The following is an 8,444-nucleotide window of genomic DNA, read 5'->3' on the forward strand; positions in this document are numbered from 1 at the left end:
TATTTATGAGAAAGTGTCAGGCATGGCTATTTTGTGATATTTAAAGAGATTAAAAGTGCTCTAAGCGATGTCACGTGTTTTTTTAGGCTGAAACCTTTTTTTGTCACATACAGCAAACATCTCCTCACTATCTGTTAGCTGCCTGTCCCCTGAACACACTGTAAAAAAACACAGTCTCTATAGACAGCCCAGGCTCCACAAACGGCAACAAAAACAAACTGGGCCAACCTGCACCATGAAACATAACAGTGTTCCAGCCAATAACTGACAAGAATGATTTGGGGGTGGGGGTTGGGGGGTTAGTGCACGTACACTTGAAGGGGGGTGTGAGGAGTGGAGGAGAGAGAAGCATGAAAAGGGAAGTTAGCTAGAGGAGAGATGTCCATGCGAGATGTGGAAAAGGAGAAGGAACGCGTGAAGTCCCAAATTTACATTGGAAAAGCCTGTTTCTTGACAATACTTAGAACGTCAACAAGAAGTGACGTCACCCAACATTGCTTAGAGCACCTTTAAGGTCTACCTAAAGTGAATCTGCAGCTTTAAAGAACTTGTCATTGATAACACCCTAGCTCTGTTATTCAACAAGATGAACTTGGTACACTTGTCCACTTGAGTGCTATGAAGTTTCATGGAAAATGAGATGCGATAAATAAAACATTGTTTTAAGTTGACATTACATTTAATTTCAGTTAATTTTCAGTATTTTCAATATTTCAACAAAAGATCACAATGTAACACGCATTGATTCAACAACAGTGATGCAGAATCATAGTGTAATGTTGTTTCAGTGACATTGTTGAACATTTTTGATGAAAATTCAACATTGTTGCATCATAAACTGAAGGTGCAAAAGTGACGTTAAACCAACATCACTTTGTAATGTTAATTCAATGCAATAAGTGTTGCTTGCTATCTGGGTTCAGACTGTATAGGCCTTTGTAGAAATAATGGTCATCTGCATGCAGGGCTACAGTGTGAACATTCTTCAAAAGTTCTCCTTTTGTGCTCCATGGAAAAAGTTATGCAAATTTGGAATGACATAAGTGTGAGACAATGAGAAAAGAGGACAAGAGAATATATATATATATATATACATATATATTTGACTTTCCAGGTTAACTTTTCCATGTCACTTTTGACCTGCCTCAGTTTTATTGCCACAAACAAAAGGCCCAATCTCAATGTCTGCTCTCAAGTAGACTTTAACCAGCTGTAAAAGCATAAAGCAACATGTTCCAGAGATTACAGATACTTCTAAAACCAAATAGAACTGGTGTTTAACAACTTGTTGCAACATTTTGCCTCATTAAGAGCTGCAGGCTTTTAATTAGGTTATCTGAAAAGAGATTTAGAGCCTTTATTAGGTTAAAACCTAACTGACCATGATATTTGCAAGACTTCCAGATCTATTGACTCAGGTCAGTGGGCTTCCTAACCTCAGCTTTTTAACTGAAGGTCGATATTGCAGAAGTGCGGCAGTCATGTTGTTTAAATGCTTGTTGTGTAAGTGATGATAGTTACTGATTAAACTTTATTTTCTGGTTCGAAGTTTATTGGTTAAACAAAGGAATTGCATTCTAAAAAAAGAGCTATCAAGGTCAAGTGAGCATGTTTCGATCCACTTTTCTGTGTAATATACACTATTTGGACTCACAAGCCATTTAAAAAAAGAGATTGGGCATATACATGTATAATCAGTGTTTACTTATTTACTTTCTAGTAAGTGAAAGAGAGAAACAGACATTTGTGTGTTTTAGTGTGTGTGCACTGTTGGCAGCCATAGAAGGATCTCTTTGCTTGGCCGAAGGAGTGAAGAGGATGCTTACAAACACACACACAGGCATGGCAGAGAGCTCCCTTGCTCCACTCCATGAATGACCTGCCTCAGTCTCCACATAAAGACGATCTATGTGACAGATCTCCTGGCTTGCCGAGTCACATGACCTGTGAAGGAGTCAATTGATGACAGTGCAACTGGATAGAGCTCTGCTCAATAGCATGAGCTACAGTACTAGGGGAAAACCAGGGAGGGAAATGAACAGTCTCTGCTATTTAAAAGTGGGATACTTAGACGCTACACCATATATAACAGTGATAAATCAACACTAGACATAGTTAGCATAGCTCCGTGTATACCCACAATGTAAATTTTTAGGTCACCCACATCCCTGGCTATATGCTTTCCTAAAGGTGCTGTAAGCCATTTTATGGAACAGCAACCTGGAAATGTCCCGTTACCTGACACTGATATCACTGTCAAATTTTAAAGTGCTGGCTAATGCTAATTGTAAACTCTCTAAGATTATTATTCATGTCGGCAATAATGATGTTCGACTCTGCCAGTCGGAGATCACTAAAATTAACGTTAAAGAAGTGTGTGAACTCGCAAGTACGATGTCAGGCACTGTAATTTGCACTGGCCCCCTTCCTGTTCGCAGGAGTGATGAGATAGTAGATTGTCCTCACTCAATGGCTGGCTGTCTAAGTGGTGTCCACAAAAAAGAATAATATGGCACATAGTCTTAGAGCTCAAACATGAATTGGGGCTCAGGTCAGGAAGCAGACAGAATGGTTAAAACGACCATCTGCTAGCTGTCTCAAGTCACTGAGATCAGATAAATCCCATCACATATAGACTATTTCACCTAGATATCATCATATAGAGACTGTGTCTGTTCCCCGAATTAGGAAATACAAAAAACTTTCAAACCCATCTAAGGGTAAACATTTAATTGATGTTCAACAAATAAAAAACAGATATAATACAAAATGAGCAAATGATAAAGCTTGGGTTGCTGAATATTCAATCCCTTACTTCAAAATCACTTATTGTTAATGATATGATTACAGACTATAAAATAGATGTTCTGTGTTTGACAGAAACCTGGCTAAAACCAAACGATTACATGACTTTAAATGAGTCCACCCCGCAAGATTACTGTTATAAACATGAACCTCATCTGAAACGCAAAGGGGGAGGTGTTGCTGTAATTTATAGTAATATTTTCAGAAATACTAAGAAGTCTAGTTTCAAATATAATTATTTTGAAGTGTTGGTGCTTAATGTAACAATATATAGTGTAAATGATAAATCACGTTTGAGATTTGTGCTGTCTACTGTATACAGGCCACCAGGCACCATACAGACATTATCAAAGAATTTGCTGACTTTCTATCAGAGTTAGTACTGGCTGCAGATAAAGACCTAATTTTTGGTGATTTAAATATACATGTAGAAAATGAAAAAGATGCATTGGGATTGGCATTTAATGACATTCTTAACTCTATTGGAGTTAGACACCACGTGTCAGGACCTACTCATTGTCGTAATCGTATACTCCAGAGGTGGGACAAAGTCATTGTTATGCAAGTCACAAGTAAGTCTCAAGTCTTTGCCCTCGAGTCCCGAGTCAAGTCGAGTCAAAGATGAGGCAAGTCCCAAGTCGAGTCAAAAGTCAAAGCCAACAAGTCTCAAGTCGAGTCCAAAGTCCTACCATTTTAGTTTCGAGTCATTTCAAGTCCTCTACCACAGAAATAAAATGTATACAAATCATGTATGTCTGTAAGATTTGTATTTATTTAAACCTCTTTTTATACAATGACATTAATTAAATACAGTAAAAAACAGAAAATTTAATTTTCACAAAAAATGCTTGTATTTCAACAGCATATTGCACTACAACAATGCACAGCATGCAGCTTCAGTCTTGTATTGACCTCATATTGCAAAACAGTTTAACTTTCAAATAGACATGGGTCGTTTTAGCCTAAACCTTTTTAAACATGTCATCAATTCACGAGTTCACATCTACATATAATTAATACAATAAGTTTATGCGTATTTGGCGTGCTGTCCGGGGGGAGGTCTCCGAGCTCGGAGTTAGGCCCGAACCCAAAGTACTCCCCCCAGTTGGTAAGAGTAGATGGAAATGGAAGTGTAGATGGAACTGGAAGTGAGGAGATGAGGTGGAGGAGGGATGCTGACAAACTTTCAATGAACAGAGACAGGTCTGCTGTGAATTTATACTCTGTCATTGAGTTGATTACTGATTAATCAACAGCTGTGCATGATTTGGTTAATTATCTGAACCTGCTCCTCCCGAACTTTGTTAAATAAAACCTCATTAAAGTCCTCACTCCTCAAAATTATAATTAAACATTTCTTTGTGCAACTTCAGGCAACTTCAAATAGCAACTCGTTTTTTGTCGACTACCTCGTAATCTTTATAGCCAAATGAAACTACCTTCGGTATCATTTTGCCTACTGGCGCGTTGTTGCTTGTTGCGCTTCATTGGTTGTCTTGCAATGGCCTGCTTACGCCGTTTCACACATACTCCGTGTGCAGTGCGTATGCGGTGCGTGTTGCAGTGCGTATGCGGTGTAAGACCAGCACGTGCAAAAGTGCTTTCACATATGCTGCGTTTGCAGTGCGTGATCCGCGGCTGTACCACAAATACATAGCCTACTCACTATTTGTATTTTAAATAAGAAGTTAGGCAACTTTTATTTAAAAAAAGTTTTTTTGTCAGCATTGCGATTCTCTTTGTACACACGGATACACTCTTTAATAGACGCATTCACGTTTAAATACAATTTAAACAACGTATTATTTAATGCATTACTCTTATATAATTATATATTAAGTTGCTCAAGCAAGTGGTAAAATATTTAACCATGTACTTATATTAAAATCGCATAGCCTACATTTTAAATTAAAACTTAGAATTGACAAAAACAGCAGACTCATACTCTTTCTTTTGCATAATTTAAATCTTTATACAATAAATCTCGCATGTCACAAAGAACTTGTTTTTCCACCTCCACGAATGAGACGAGAGTTCATTATGTTGCCTTGTTGAAATATGTATTTTCCCTTGATTTACCCCGGTCTTAACGTCTCAGCATTGCGATTCTCTTTGTACACATATACACGTATGCACGTTTAAACACAATTTAAACAACGTAGGCCTATATTCAATGCATTACTTCTATTAAGTTCCTAAAGCAAGCGGTCAAATATTTAACCATGTAGGCTACTTATATAAAAAACAGCCGACTCTCATGCCTTTTCTTTTATATTTAAATTAATACAATAAATCTCGCATGTCACAAGGAACATGTTTTTCCACCTCCACGAATGAGAGTGTCGTTCATTATGTCGCCTTGTTGAGGTAAATTGTAGTTTTCCTTGCTTTCCCTGGCCTTAAAGTGAAAATAGTATTTAATTAAATACATTTATGGTGAGATTACTACATTTTATTTAATCAATCGCATTTATGGTGAAATTACTACATTTTTAGGTCAATCTGTGTTTATTTTGACCACGAAACATGCGCTGTCACTTTAATTCAGCACGTGCAGCACAGCAGAAATAGACTCGCTGCACTGCTGTATACGCACCGTACCTGGAACGGATCGACGGACTTCAACCCCGTGCAGTGTGAAAGCTCTAACCTGTTAACATGGGTACGGAAAAAAATACGCACCGCTGGCGCATACGTACTGCAAACGGAGTATGTGTGAAACGTGCGTTAGATGCTGTCGAATCAAAACAACGTGGGACTACAGTGATTGGATGTCGTGCAGGCAGCGCGCGCGCTCTCTGCATGCATACAGGTGGTGCACATTTTTTTTTCACAGATGCAGATAAACAGAGCGGCGCGGCCGTGTGGACATTTTTTCCCCAGTTTTCATGGGAAGTAGCAAGTCTTCTCGAGTCAAAAGGCGCAAGTCCAAGTGAAGTCACGAGTCATTGATGTTAAAGTCCAAGTCGAGTTGCAAGTCTTTGTACATTTTGTCGAGTCGAGTCTGAAGTCATCAAATTCATGACTCGAGTCTGACTCGAGTCCAAGTCACATGACTCGAGTCCACACCTCTGGTATACTCTAGATCTAATATTATCACATGGAATCAATGTGGTTGCCGTTTATATTCTGCAGCAGAGCGATGACATCTAGTCTCGTGTAAACTTCATTTAGCCAAGGCTGCAAAGCCGACTCCGTGTTACAAATATGTTAGACCTATCACTTCTGCCACTAAAGATTGCTTTATTAATAATCTTCCTGATCAGTTTCATCATCTCAGCATCCCAGATAGCTTAGAAGAACTCGATATTGCGACAGAAACTTTTAACTCTCTCTTAAGGAAGATTAAAGAAAATAGTCCAATGCCGTGGTACAACGAGCACGCTCTGGCCCTTAAGAGAGCAGCCAGAAAAATGTAGCGCAACTGGAAGAAAACAAAACAAGGTATTTTGCATTTCATGGAAAGAGAGCTCGATTGCATACAGAGGCCTTAAAAGCTGCTAGATCTGCTTTATTTTTCAACCCTATTAGAAGAAAATAAACAAAACCCAAGGTATGTATTTGAAACGGTGGCTAAACTAACGAAAAATAAAGCTTCAAGCCCAGAAGTTTCCAAGCAGCACAGCAGTTATTACCTTATGAACTTCTTCACTTATAAGATTGATAACAGGGACAAAATTATAACTATGCGTCCGTCTATTACAGTATCGCATCAGGAAGTGCATTGTAGTCTCCCTAAGGAAAAAAATGATTCATTCATTACTATAGGAGAGGAAGAATTTTCTAAACTTGTTAAATCATCTAAATCGACAACCTGTATGTTAGATCCTATACCAACTAAGCTACTGAAAGAGATTCTTCCAGAGGTCATAGATCCTCTTCTTAATATCATTAATTCATCTTGGTCACTAGGATACGTACCAAAAACCTTTAAGCTGGCTATAATTAAACCGCTTGTTAAAAAAACACAACTTGATCCTACAGAATTAGTCAATTACAGGCCGATCTCGAATCTACCTTTTCTATAAGTATCTTCAGTATCTTCACAACTATGTTCCTTTTTAAAAAGAAATGATATCTGCGAGGATTTTCAATCAGGATTTAGACCGTACCATAGTACCGAGACAGCTCTAATTAGAGTCACAAATGATTTGCTCTTATCATCCGATCATGGTTGTATCTCTCTATTAGTGTTACTCGATCTTAGTGCTGCATTTGACACTATCGACCACAACATTCTTTTAAATAGACTTGAAAAATATTTTGGCATTAGTGGAACTGCATTAGCATGGTTTCAAATCAAATCAAATTTTATAAGGAAAGACCAGTACTTTGTTTAGGCTTGGTTTGTAGGGAATTACAAACCTGCGCACATATATTCAAACGCACATAACTATAGAACCAATTCTTAATGCGCATGTGAACACCATCAGCGTTTATCACAGGTTCGCGTGTAAAATTTGTGTAGAGAGAATGGTGTCGTCTTAGCGGCCCCTAATTTAATAACAAATGATTGTTGCGACGGAAGCAAATCAATCAAAACTAACTTTAGCTGGAAAATAAGTTTATTAAAGAACTGCTATAAAGCCAAAACAATCTCTGTTACTTATCTCTGTAAAGCTGCTTTGAAACAATCTACATTGTGTAACCTGTTGTCAAGTCAAGTCAAGTCATCTACATTTATATAGCGCTTTTAACAATGTAGATTGTTTCAAAGCAGCTTTACAGAGATAAACGTATAATTTAAGGTAACAGAGATTGTTTTGGCTTTATAGCGGTTCTTTAATAAAGTTATATTCCAGCTAAAGTTAGTTTTGATTGATTCGTTTCCGTCACAACGATCATTTGTTGTTACATTTGGGGCCGCTAAGACGACACCAATCTCTCTACACAGACATTTACTAATGATCTTCGCAACGGAAGTGAATCAATCAATCAAAACTTTAGCGTGACAATAACTTTATCCTAGAGCTGTTGTAAAGCCTAAATAATCTGTTATGGTAATGTCCTATTATCTCTTTAAAGCTGCTTTGAAACAATCCATATTTTTAAAAGCGCTATATAAATGAAGGAGACTTGACTCAAATTGATATCCTGAAATGTCACACCTGTATCTGTGATTGCATAGAATCTAGAAACAGGTACGCTATTGCTTAGACAAATGTTCCTTAACTGATTTCACTTAAAGTCAGCATGAAATGAAAATTCATCCTATTATGTAAATGCATGTTATAGATCTTCTTGTTTAATGTTTAATTTTTTTTTTAAATGTCATAACGTGACCTTTCTCTGATCAAAACTTTGCCTGTTTCTTACAATCGACAGCAAGCTCTCTTTCATTTTTGAGTGGAACGCCCACATCTCAAAATCCGATCAACAATACAGATAAAAGAAAGATCTGTTAATACTTTTGTTTAATGACGACTTTGAGTTTAGACTCTACGCAGTATCAAAATAGTTTATTGTACAAAATGTTTTCCTTACAATCAAACACTGAAATGTATTAGTATTATTTATTCATTTATTTTTTAATATAAGGGTGTATCACTAATATGTTCAATGGGTTTATTATAAGCAAGACACTCACCTTCGTTCTTGACAGACTGTTAGCTGTGTTTGAAATGGCACACTAACTTACT

The sequence above is a fragment of the Scardinius erythrophthalmus genome, assembly GCF_964197995.2.
Source record: "Scardinius erythrophthalmus genome assembly, chromosome: 21".
In the NCBI taxonomy this organism is placed as follows: Eukaryota; Metazoa; Chordata; class Actinopteri; order Cypriniformes; family Leuciscidae; genus Scardinius; species Scardinius erythrophthalmus.